Source organism: Apium graveolens, chromosome 11 (assembly GCF_009905375.1).
Source record: "Apium graveolens cultivar Ventura chromosome 11, ASM990537v1, whole genome shotgun sequence".
NCBI lineage: Eukaryota > Viridiplantae > Streptophyta > Magnoliopsida > Apiales > Apiaceae > Apium > Apium graveolens.
The window spans coordinates 87,955,795-87,970,065 of NC_133657.1; positions in this window are offsets into that span (position 1 = coordinate 87,955,795).

A 14,271-nucleotide genomic window follows, 5' to 3' on the forward strand; every position below is an offset into this window, starting at 1 on the left:
GCAATCAAATCTATACCAACAACATTCAGTCATCAAATCGTGCCATCACCCACATCACCTACTTCTGGTCACCAATTTCAGCCAATTAAAAATTACCAAAGTCTTTAGCAAAATCTCCATATCTGAATATAAATTACCACTAAAAAATGAAAATCATTTATTATCTCCGGTCACCAATTCCGACCACATGAAAATCATCACCACCAATTGTCATCAACGCCATCATCGCCAGTAACAACATCTGTGTCATCTCTATCACGACTTTTAGATCTGCATTTTTGTGCAATAACGAAAATTGAGACGATTGGTCAAAATGATGTTGAAATATATAGTATAATTGTGGGTTTAAGCTGGAGTTTTGATGGCGGTGAAGATAGAAAAATGACGGGTTGGTTGGAAATTGAGGAGAATAAGAAAAAATAATGGAGAGCAATAGGGAGGGAGGGATAATAGGGGGTTCATGGTGGTGGAGCGGAGATGGGAGGTAGAGCGGTGGAGATAGAGAGAGGAGGAAGAAAGGGTGAAAGGGAGAGGGAGGGAGAGAAGGGGAGAGAACATAACTGAGAATTCTTACCGTCAGTGGCGGTGTTGCGGCGGTGATAAAGCGACGGGTAGGGATCTGGTGGATGAAAATGGGTTGGCTGGGGTGGGGTTGGGGTGGCTGAAAGGGCGAGGGGTGGAAGGTGTATATATATGTATAAATTTTATTTTTCTAATTTTTAAAAATGCAGTATAGTTGGCCTGGCTATTAAATTGAGTGGGCTGGGCCGAGATTTCTAGTTTTCAGGCTAAGCAGATTTTTATTTGAATAGGACTCTATATATATATGATTTGAGAGAAACACTATTAAAATAGAAATCTGCTTAGCCTGAAAACTAGAAATCCAGGCCTAGCCCACTCAATTTAATAGCCAGGCCCAATATACTGCATTTTGAAAAATTAGAAAACAAACTTTATACATACATATACACCTCCCACCCCTCCCCCTTTCAGCCACCCCCACCCCACCCATTTTCATCTATCATTTTCATCCACCAGATACCTACCCGTCGCCTCATCACCGCCGCAACACCACCACTGACGGTAAAAATTCTCAGTTATGTTCTCTCCCCTTCTCTCCCCCCCTCTCCCTTTCACCCTTTCTTCCTCCTCTCTCTATCTCCACCGCTTTACCTCCCGTCTCCGCTCCATAACCACGAACCCCCTGTTCTCCCTCCCTCCCTCTTGCTCTCCATTAATGTTTCTTATTCTCAATTTCCAACCAACCCGTCATTTTTCTATCTTCACCACCATCAAAACTCCAGCTTAAACCCATGATTATAATATATATATTTTAACATCATTTTGACCAGTCGTCTCAATTTCCGTTATTGCACAAAAATGCGGATCCAGAAGTCGTGACGGGGATGACACTGATGTTGTTACTGGCGACGATGACGTTGATGACGGTTGGTGGTGATGATTTTCATGTGGTCGGAAGTGGTGACCGGAGATAATAAATAATTTTCCTTTTATGGTAGTAATTTATATTCATATATGGAGATTTTTCTAAAGACTTTGGTAATTTTAAATTGGCTGAAATTGGTGACCAGAAGTAGGTGATGTGGGTGATGGCCCGATTTGATGATTGAATGTTGTTGGTATAGATTTGATTACGGTGTTTTTAGTTTATATCTTTGTGACTTCTGTTATTATGTCAGTGATTAAAGTTGATGAATGTAGCTGGTGGTCGGATTCGATGGGTAGAAATAGTGGTTGTTGGTGGTGATTTTTGGATAAGTGACCTCTGTTGCCTTACTCAACCCTTTTAGTTTTGCTTCTATCACCTTTCATAAGGTTTTTTCTTACGGGTCCATCATTTTTATTTAACTTTTCCTGTTTGCAAGTACTGATATTCTCTTTCAACAAATAATATGTATCCCTTGATTTTCTTCATTCAATGGATAATTATCATCTGTTGAGTCACATTTATCAATAGAATCATTTGTTCAAGCTTTTTCTTCTCCCTTTTCCAAACATCTTTACAAAAGGATTCAACACCTTGAAGATTTATGAATTTGCTTGCTACATCCCTAGATTCCTTCCATTTGTAAATTACCTCATGTTTAAGATCCAATTGCCTTTTTAGAATTTCTTCTCTATTCAATATCATCAGCAAATAATCTTTGGCAGCTAGGCAATCTTTCTTAGCATTTTCAAAATCAAGCAACTGAGTCTTTAGTAAAGTGTTTCTCTCAAATAACAAGGCATTAACATTTTTAATTCTAGCATTTTCCTTTTTAATAGATTTCAGAGTGACATGAAAGTTGTATAATTAAGAAGACATATCATTTCTAGTTTCTTGACATTCATTCTTACTTAACTTAAAGAGATTAGTTGTAGTTACCCGATTGCATCTTGAGGTTATTTCTTAATCATCATCTTTTGCCATGAGAGATAGATTCACAAATTCTTTGATCAATTATGGAATCTTAGCATCTACATCTTTCTTCACTATAGTTGATTGAGTATCTTTAAGATCTTTAAACCTTCTATAGGTTGAAGGCATGCTCTCATACCAATTGTTATTCACTTACAATCAACTTAGGCTAATTTATAGAAGGGGTTTTGAATATAAATTAAAATTGTTAACAGAAATTTATATTAGGGAGTAGAAACTGAACACATATATTCAAAATTTTAGCTGGTTTGTTTTTTGATTAACTACCTGAGGTTTATATTAAAGAAATAAATTGTTATGATTACAAACTGATCTCGCAGCTGCAATTTACAGCGTTTCACTCAGAAAGGATATCTCTCTCTCTCGCTCTTGAAAATTATAAATCTATTTCTTAAGTAATAATACTACTACAACATGGTTTATATAACACAAAACTACAATACTTACTAGAAAATACATAACACAGTCTTTTAGGTCCAGTAAAATTTGCTTCTAGCATTCTTTCCCGTGAGGCTTAAAAAATGAGGCTAGATTTTATCTTGATATATTACATTAAATATCCCTCCAATTTTTCATGCATAGACCTAGCTTGTGAAGTCTTATGGTGGTCGTAACTCATTTACCATGAGGAGCTTGACCTTAGACCAAGCAAATAACAAATCATATATATATATATATATATATTGAAGAAATAAAAGAAGATATAGAAATCCCTTTGCTCTAAGTAACGAAGTGTTTAAGATCTATTCTAGTAATCAACTTGGGAGCTATTAACTCACGTGACTTGTCATGTTGAAACTTGAGCGTCTTTGTTCTTGGTTCATTAGAGAGCATTTTATGAATCTAAGCACACACGCATACCGTGCACTTGTGTTTACTATGTGGTGATATTTTAGTGTGATCTTGATGTGTTCAATGTGTTGCATGTTCTGGAAGTTATTGCTGACTTGACTTATACTATTATGTTTGACATTATTTTTATTTGTAATCATTTATTTGCATTTATATAGATGGTAGTAATATTTCAATGCTTGAGGACGACTGTATCATATGCATCATTATTGCATACGTTAGATGGATTTTGTGGTTATATCTTCTGTAAACCCTCACGAGACACAACTCATCCTACTAGGGTTGCCCAGGGATTTAATGTCTTGTTGCATACGCTTGATGCAATCGTGTCATCTATGAAAGTGGAGTTAGTTAGTTGGTTAGATATAATTATTTCTCTTATTTGCCCGAGGACGTGCAAATTGCTAAGTATGGGGATATGTGATATAATATTTATTTATGTATATTTTAGATAATTTTTGCTGTTAAATTATTTATATTTTGCATTTAATTGGATATTTATTAATTAGATTTTAATATATTAATGCAGGATCCATGTAATTTCAAATTGGAAAATATTGGAGCTTAATTATAATAAAACCGGATTTATTGGGCTACTCGCGTAAAATTTATTGTTTGGGTCGTATCTTCAGTTCTGCATATGATATTTGGGCAATTCAACCGCCCACAAGAAGATAACAAGATTCTCTTTTATTAGAGAATGGTCCAGACTTTAAAATCCAGTTCGATTAGTCCATTAACAAAAGAGAGAAGTCAACTGCGAATTTTAACCTTATAAACATTTTCGGTTTGGGAAACTTTAGTTTTTATATTTGAAAACCTTAAAAATACTTTTTATTTGGTTTATATTATTCGAGATATAATATACATATTCATAGCCACTAAGATGAAAATAAGAACTTTCTGCTTGGAAATTTCAACCTTCGGGATAATTCTTCGTTATCTACACTTTGTATTGTATTCTAATCTTCTCATGAACCTTATCACTTATACTATGATTACGGTTGACTAGGTTTTTAATGTTGGGTGGCTGTTTTGAAGCCCAAAACTTTAGGACAATTATATAGTTTTGATTTTCTGATATGTGTTCTTGATTTTGCTTATATATACGTCAATGCTTATAGAGATATATAAATGAAATCTGATATGAGGTCATCAAAATATGGTTTTTCATTGTTATCTCTGTAAAGTCATTTTTTTTGTGGTCATTGGGTTAGTTGTATAAGTGTGTAATTTGTTTTAATCTTTTTATGTGGTCTTGAGGTTATACAGGTAGCAGAACTTGTTTTTATATGGTCATGACAAGTTCGCTATAGGTATACCAAACGAATTTAAGAATTGTGTCATGGATTTAAGATGGATCTACATGCTTCCTAACATGTTTCTCTCATTGTTTACGAACAAACTTTTCAATAATTACTAGTTAATTTAGTTCATAGTCAAAACCACAAACAAGTTAAATTTTATATTATTAGTAGAATATAAGAAAAGTAATCTCTGGATCCTGGACATAGAACGACACCCTATTACTTTACATTACAAATGACAGAAAATGGGTTTAAATTGAGTCATATCAAGCCTCATTAGGGGCGAGCATAAAACCGAAAAATACGGAATTGCTAAAAATTGACAAAAATCGATAAAAACTGGACCGTCTAAATCCGAACCGAATCGGTTATATGTTAAAACCGAACTAAAAAAACCGGAACCGATCTGATTAATAAATTACAAAAATAATTTTATATAAGTTATCTAATTATTTCAAATAAAAATATACAAAAACATATATTTACATGCAGAAATATTGGCCAAACAACTAGCATAATAACTCGTGCGAGGCACGGGTCATTTTTTAGAGTTTTTTTTATGCATCATGCAATTATAATGTTCTTAGAGAAACTCCAACACTATCCTTATGTATGCTCTTAAGTCAAATTTTGAAGAAATGGAGATAAAATTTCTCTCCAACAAGCTCCATGTCCCCCTCTATAACATTAGGAGCTTCGAATGCTTCCTCACTTTTAGAAGTGAATGCCCCCTCCTCAACTATTATTATATTATATTTTTCTTATCCGTCTATTTAACATAAATGATTTTAATGAGTAAAAAGATAGATAGAGAGTGAGTTTACGGAAAATTGTTGGAGAAACTGTTTGATTTTGGCTTCTAATTAATTAGGAACTCATTTATTTATATTATTTGTAGTGAAAATGCAAGAAGGTTGTTGGAGTTGCTCTTAGTTGTTTTCTTATTTGTAAATGTCGTACAATGTCTAATGCATATCAAATACAAATTGATTGTTTATCATGTGTATCATTTTCATACAAGAAATTAGCAAATTACATAACGTATCTAATATAGCTCATTAAATAAAAATATATATTCGTGTTTGTGTTGTATAATTTGTATTAAATGGATGAATATAAACAGGGTAGTCAGTGTACGTTTAAAACGAAACGATTAAACTTAATCTGTAGAATGCCATTAGTATGTTTACAAATAAAAAGCTAAAAATTAACAAATATGTTGAATATAGAGTTGATCAGAAATTTTGAATTTTATTTAAATAAACTATATGTACAGATCTATATTATTACTGAGTTTACTACTAATTTACAATTAACTTAATCAATTTAAAAAGATAAAAATGCATAACTTAGTTAATATAACTTAGTTAATATTGTCAAAAAAATCATAATATACAATAATGTCAAATTTACATTATTGTTAACATTAAAGTTGATTTTAATGAAAAATATTAGTTTTTGAAATTCAACGTATATATGTATGAAAAAATGTTAGTTTTTTATTTACACTACTGTTAACAAAGTAAGGTTAAGTTAAATGTATGTGTGTGTTAGCATGTAAATTATTGTATGTTATATTTCTTAGTAAATTATGATGGTTTCAATTATTTATATGCTAAATATCTGATTTATGTACATGTATAATCATTATTAACATCTAGTGAGATAATTGATTACTTAAATAACATGCATTTATAATTATTCAAAAATTAAAATTATGTAATAAATAATTTGCTATAATTTATATATGGTATTCACATTATCACTGACAAACAATCCATATCTATTTTTTACGCAACCAAGTATCAATCATGGTTGTAACATAAAAATAAATTATATATTTTTAAGATTTATTATTGATATTCATGATTTTTTTCAAGAATTCGAAGGAAAAATTGTAATTATATCGTTATTTATGTTAGTGTTTGTGCCCTAGAGACAATACTATGATGTTTTAGTTTAAGACATTTGGATTATTAATATTTATGTTCTATCGATTATTCCCTTTATAATTTATTAATTCTTAATTTACTGCGATATAAATGTTAGATTAATAAATGTCCTTGGAATATGATATGCAATTCTATATCTCTAAGTACGTGACTTAGAAATGAGGTTATGAGAACAGTATCAATATTCCTAAAGGTCCCTGGTCGAGTATTATTATTAGGGGATAATAATAATGCATTAAGACTGATGTGTTTGTTGACTGATGGGCACATCTCATTGATCATAGGTATAGTAATACTAAAGTCAAAGACACAGGCATATGTATATGTACATGGTGCTGGACAGACCCGATGTGAGATTCTACATGTCTGTTGTGTCATAAGTAATTCTCACAGTGATAATGATGTAATGGTCCTTAGAGCTGAAGTCATTATATTTCTATACGAGAATTAATATACATTGATTCCATTAAAAGTTATCCTTGGCCGGGTAATGATAAAAGTGGACATTGGGTATATTATGGATCGTATGAGAAATATGAATGATCTAGATGGGATTTAACCCTCCTATTTTAGAAGTGATATTATTGGCCTCTTGTGTGAGCTAGACTATGAAATGCGTGGTCACGCTCAAATGTTGATTTGATATGATAGTCTACTCATTGATCAAGGAAAACTGGATTAAACATTGATGAGGATGACACATTACATGCCTCTAGTTTAATCTATAATATTTGGTTAAAGGGATTATATTACATTGTACATTATTCACGAAAGGTTTAATCGATCACCGATTCAATTATTATTACTTGGGTAGCAATGATGTATTACTAGATGCCGCTCATTGTTTACGATTTTAATTAGATTTAAAATTCGTTGCCAACGTAATAATAACCTATAGGGTCACACACAAAGAATGCTTGAAGGATTTAATTTAAATTAGATTTAAATTATATTAAAGTAATTCGAATTATTTATAATATTAATTAAGTATGAATTAATTAATTAGATAAATATTGATTTTCGAATTTACTAATATTAATTATGAAATTCATTTATTAAATAACTAAGTGTGACTTAATTATTATACAAATAGGAAGTTCGAATTAATAATAACTCCTAATTGGTTAAGAGTTATAATTCTTTTACTACTCTCTATAAAATATCTCTTGTGTGGCTGATTTTGTGAGCAAGACTTTTACTAAAACCCTAGCCACCAAGGGAGAAGATGGATAGAGCGAGAAGAAACGAGTTTGTGCTAATACACATTCAATCCTTGCGTTCAAGCATTCATGTGGATACCGATAGAGCGTAGATCGCGAGAGCGGGATGTGTGGTGATTAAACAAGCTTTGAATCTCCATTAGTCAACCAATTTGTAAAGCTTCTTAAGGTAAACAATCTGATCTACGAATTAAATATCTATTTTTCGCATGGATCCTGCGGTGGGTTTCGAAAATTCTGATTTTCACCTTTTTAATTACTGTTTCCGTTGCGTTTATGTGCTCGAAACCCTTCAATTTAAACCGTTTTTAAGTTTCTTTCATTACGACTCTAATATTTTTTTATATAATAGTTTGATAACATTGTATACTATTGTCCTAAATTAAATATTTTTCAATTCAATAAAATTTTATAAACATCAGTTGAACTGGTTAATTCCTTCAAATTATTGAACAATATATATTTTTTCCTTAAATATTATAAAATGCATTGAATCAAATGTTATTGTATAGTATAGATATAACTTTTATTTGAATAATTCAAAATATTAAAATAATACAAAATATTTGTACAATATTATCTTGATCAATGAATATTGCTTATCTAAAAGAATTCTTTTTAACAGCTAGTTTTTAAAGTGAAAAATGAAAAATAAATCGATTTAATATATCATCGCAGTTTTAACAAATCTCTTAAGATCTCATATCAAATTTTGAATATTCTTAAAATTGGGACAAATCCCAAAAATAATAATGCGTTACCAGTGAAGTTAGTAATTTTAATATAAATAATCAACTGACTTGATCCTATAAAGACCTCAAACACAATAATTTATATTAGCATAAGATATTTAAAAATTTCACATTATTGTTAAAATATTCTCGCCGAACTTGTAATTTATATTTACTAAACGTAGAATGTGATGATATTTTTCGGCCGAGTCATGTAGTCAAATCTTGAGTATTTTTTGAACAATGAGCCAAGTTCTAAAATGCATTGACTCATTATAATTCGAAGTTATCTAAATACGTAATACCAATATAGATTATTTATATATAAACGAGTCTATTTTCAATATTTTTTAAAAATTATATATGTACATTTTAATTACTTTTTATAATAAAAAATATGTTAAAAATATATGAGATATATTTTCAAAATAAAAAATGATAAATAAATAAGATACTAATCCATTTATGTACTATGCCTAACTTTATATCTGGAATTCAATTCTTTAAAATTAATTGTAAAGTAACTGTACTTTTTTTGCGAAATTCAAGTAACTATCTTTAAAGTTAAATAAAATAATCATTTAGCACACTTATATATTATATATATGATAAAAAGCACATGTGACAATATGGTGTAGTGGTATGAGGTTGTATAGGTGAATGAAATATCTAGTTCGATTCTCACAAACCACATCTTTTATATAAATATTAAAAATAAGGGTATTTTAGTCTTTTTAATGAAACTTTTAAATCTTATGAATATTATCTCCTTGTTCTCCTATTATATATAGAAGAGAAGTGTATGCCTGATAAGTAGTTGATATCAGAATTTTGCCCAGTTTTGCTGGTTCAAGTTTTATACACTTTTAGTAGGACCTCGTTAACATCTCTGGCGGCAACCTTCCAGCATATTGTTAGAGTATAACCTTAAATTTATGCTAACTTAAGTGATCAGTACTTCAGCCATTATGTTTACACCCACTCCAGTTCAAATTTTTCTGGCTAAGTGTCTTATGATGGTCATTGCACTATTTAACAAAGTAGTGTATGCTTATTTTGGAAAGATACAGAGACTTTAACCAGGTAATTTTTAAATTTTTTAGGTATTATCTATAAAAGTTTTTTCAAATCTACTAGCATATTTTGACAATATTGAGTTATGCGGTTTTAAAATCGAAACCGATTCGATTGTAACTGAACCGAGGTTTTTAAAACGGAACCGATAATTTTGGTTGCGATTTCGATTTTAAATTCTAAAAATTGAGTATATGCGGTTTCGGTTTTTGAATTTTATCACCGTGCTCCGACATAAGCCTCATGATACCAAGGGGGATGTGTGGTATGAGATTACAAATAGAAGAATTATTGAGGCAAAGAATAACCAGTTGATATATTTGGTAATAGGTTTTCCGGGTGTGAAGGTGGAAGAAATGGCTTTATCTCAGTTGTTGGCTCCATAATACTTTTTAGTTGGCGTCAGGTCATTTTAATGTTATGCTAAAAAGCATAAATTATAGACGATAGTTAGTGGCTCCCCTAAAAATTATATAAGTATGACTGAATTTTTTTGTATCTTCTAAATTTTGACCATACTATGATAAAATCATAAAACTAATCGTAGGTGAGTACGAGGACTCTTATAACGTATCTTTGAACAAAAAGGTATCCAATTATTTCATTCGTGTATTGTACCTGTCGTTATTACCATCATGCATGTATATGTAATCTACATGCATAAGGCAAGAAACTTAAATCCAGGAATTAGTTACAAACACAACTCATTAAATATTTTGATAAGTGTTATGCCCGTTTTCGGTCATGGGCCCTAAACAGGTCCCCATGGGAACATTGAATAGCTGGGCACTCATGTGTGGGCTAGAATCGTGGATTAATTTGACTTGGGCCAACACACGCGGGCTGGGCTCAGGTGCTCACACACGGGCTGGGCTCAGGTGCCCACACGCGGGCTGGGCTCAGGTTCCCCACGCGAGCTGGGCCCAGGTGCCCACACGCGAGCTGGGCTCAGGTACCCACAAGTGAGCTGGGCTTAGGTGCCCATACATGAGCTGGGCTCATGTGCCTACACGCGAGCTGGGATCAGGTTCTCACATGCGAGCTGGGCCCATGAGCCCACATCTTATGAAAACGAAGGAAACATTGTATTTATTGATTGAAAAGGAAGGCGTTGCGGGCCAAGGTTGTGACGGCCTCAACCCCGGGGTCAGGAGTTGACGTCATCCACAACACAACAAGTAACATAATAAAATTCATTTTACTGATAAAACATAATCATGAACCCTCTTACCAAGATCTTTTCCAGGTTTAAGTATGACTTAGCTTATAATTTACCATAAAACTAACTCATTACAACCACCTTGACAATACTATCTTAACACATCAACTCAACAGCCCATTTCTGGTCTGTCACAACCATCTCAAAGGAGCCTAACACGGAAGGGACTGGAACTCTGTCTGACTACCACGGGAGAATCTCCTAGGCATCTGCAATACATATATAAACCATTATGCAAGGGTGAGCAATCAATTGCTCAGCAGAACCACTATATAATTAATAATCAAAAAAGTTTATGCTAAACATGTATAGCAACGAAAATCATAACTCGTTTATAAAATAAGTAAACATGTGAAAACTGGATATCAATAACTAGCATGCTCTGTCAAACAATAAAATCAGTTGTGCGCTGTGTAAATACCAGAGTCAAATTTTAGCATGCTATTTTCATTTTTAAATCATTATCTATTCATATATATTGAACCATAAAAGAATGGTCAGGGGTACTTGCCTTGCAGAGGTTTACAAATATTATCGATTGACCTTGAGCTGACACGGACGCTCGGGCTTTATCGCCTAACCACTAAATCACCCTGGATTCGACTTTCACACTCAGGTCCTTCGATTGGAACCTTACTGAGCTCGTCGACTGTCCACTAGGCTATCATTAGACCAACGCCAACTCTTGGGCCTTCCGACTAGAACCTACAGAGTCGAAATACCCTAATTTAGACATTCGATTATGCTTGACATATCCTCGCTAACAATCTACCCGTACGTTAACAAAACTCGATTCGTAACATATTCAATATTATAATACACGTATCAATTAGGGTTCTCCGTTTTCGAAAGTTGGTTCGATGTTCGTTTTCAGAAAATAGGTATATTTATCATTTTATGAAATTACGGCTATCGGTTTCAGCAAAGTATTTCATCACAACACATAATCAGGTTTCGTATAAAGTACTTAAATATAATTGATCGACGTACCGATAATTACTGTGTACGGCCTCGCATTTCCGTGATTTAATTTTCTGGAAATTGGGCAGCACCTCCTTTAATTATCAGCTAACCCGTCGAACGTCCCGACGTCAAATCCATCACAACCAAATTTAAACCAACCACAATTCAATTCCCAACCACCGATTTTAGTCAACAATGTCATTTCGCAAATTCACAAACACCAATTAAATACACTTATTAATCGTTATTATCCGTATTTTTATGTTTTAATTCGTATTTTATACTTTTAATCATATTTTGTATTTTAAATCATAGGGCTCAGAAATATTCATCATAGCCCACCGTCGGCTCTCCGATGCTCATTGCCGACGGCGGCGAAATCGCGGGTACCCAATAAAGTCGGGTTTCCAACACAGATTTCACCGATTGGTTAATTATAATTCCTGTAAAAATATTTATTTCACGCAATCACTCAAATCAATTTTCTGCAGAAAATAAAAACCCGATTAATACTTGCACAATCGGAAAAACAACACAGACCCAGGTAATCGGAAAACAATGGGAACAGGCGGCAACAATTCACCACAATACACACAGCCGAACTAACCATGCAAATACACACGCACACACACTCAATTTAACACACACACAAGCACACACACAAAACACCGTATATATACATACGTATATATATAGCAGGAACCACAAACCGCCGGAACACCGGCTTCAAACAGCCACCGGAAAAAAGGAAAGATAAGCAGCAAACTCACCGGAGAACGGAGGCAAGGCATGGAAAAGATAGAGAAAAGGGAGAAAAGAAGAAAATCGAGAGAGAGACAGAGGGAATCGATAAAGAGAGAGAGATTGATTGAGGGATTACATGAACTGAAAAGAACGAACGGGTTGAACCCGATTAACCCCTCTCCCCCTTTTTGTTTTGTTTTTGTTTTTTTTTTTTTTAATAAAATCTCACAAATAATCAAAATTTATTCAAAATAATTTTCCATAATTTTTAAAATTATTTTTGAAATGCAACTCATATCTGGATTTATCGATCAAATAAAACAACACGCGGGTCGAACTAATCCCAAAAATTTCTGAACAAATTTTAAAATTCCCGAAATATTCCAAACCTAATAAAATATGAATTTCGAAAATTTTGAAGAATTTTGGAATTAAATACGGATTTTACAATTACATACAATCAGAAAATCATTTTAAGATAAATAATTAATAAAATATTAATTTCTAAATTTTATAATTTTTTAAAAATAATAATTGAAATTATGAAGTAATAAAATAATTTTAGAGATAACCCAAGTATCTATGGAGATAATTCTTTAATAAAATCACTTTTTAAATATAGAAACAAAGCAACACATTCACCAATAATTACTCAAACAAATCTCAAACACCAATGAGCACTTATAACTCATCACAAAATAATATCCAGCTAATAGGGCCCATAAACATATTTTATTTATTTAATTATTTAGTAATTACACAATTAAATAATACAGAAATGTACGAATCGTTATATGTTTCCCCCTTAAAAAGATTATGTCCTCAGAATCTGATCTAACTAAACAAGTGAGGATATTTGTCAAACATATCTGACTTTAACTTCCGAGTAGACTCTTCTACTCGAGGATTCATTCAAAGCATACTCACTATAGATATAAACTCATTCCTAAAGACTCGCTCATAACGATCTAGGTTTTGGATAGATCATTCCATGTATAACAAGTTGGATGAGAGCCCATTGGCTCCTAGTCAACGAATTGATTTAAATCAGAAACATATCGCTTTAATATTGACACGCTGAATACTCCATAAATTTGCTGCAACTGAGGGGCAATACTAACTCATGAGCAACTTCATCTATCCTCTTTGATACCTCGAGTGGGTCCATATGTTTAGGACTCAATTCGCCCCTTCTAATCAAACCTAATCAATCTCTTCCAAGGTGAAACCTTTATCAATGCCAATGATCTTATTTTTATATCCATACTCTTTCGATGCAAATCCGTCTTCTTTCTTTGTTTATCCCGAGCTGTTTCAACTCTTTTCCAAATCAACACCACTACGTCCCAGGTGTGCTGAATTAATTCAGAACCTAACAACATTTATGCTCCCCCACTTTTTCTTAATAGTGTGGGGAACCACACTTATATCCATACAAGGCTTCGCAAGGTAGCATTCCCCTACTAGTATGATAACTATTAACATAGAAAAATCAATCAATGGTAGGTGATTACCTCAGTTTCCTCTTAATCCAAAATATATATACTCTCAACATATCTTATATTGTCTGAATCGTCTTTTCACTTTGGCCCTTCATCTACGGATGATATACAGTGCTCATTTTCAACTTAGTTTCCTAACATTCGAACACTTCTTACTCTTCTCACCTAAAGGTATTTAAACTTCCACATCTACTCTTACCAATTCTTTTGCTGATTCCTTGATAATTTTGATCATATTCAATCCTTCCTCTCTGCACAAGGCATCTG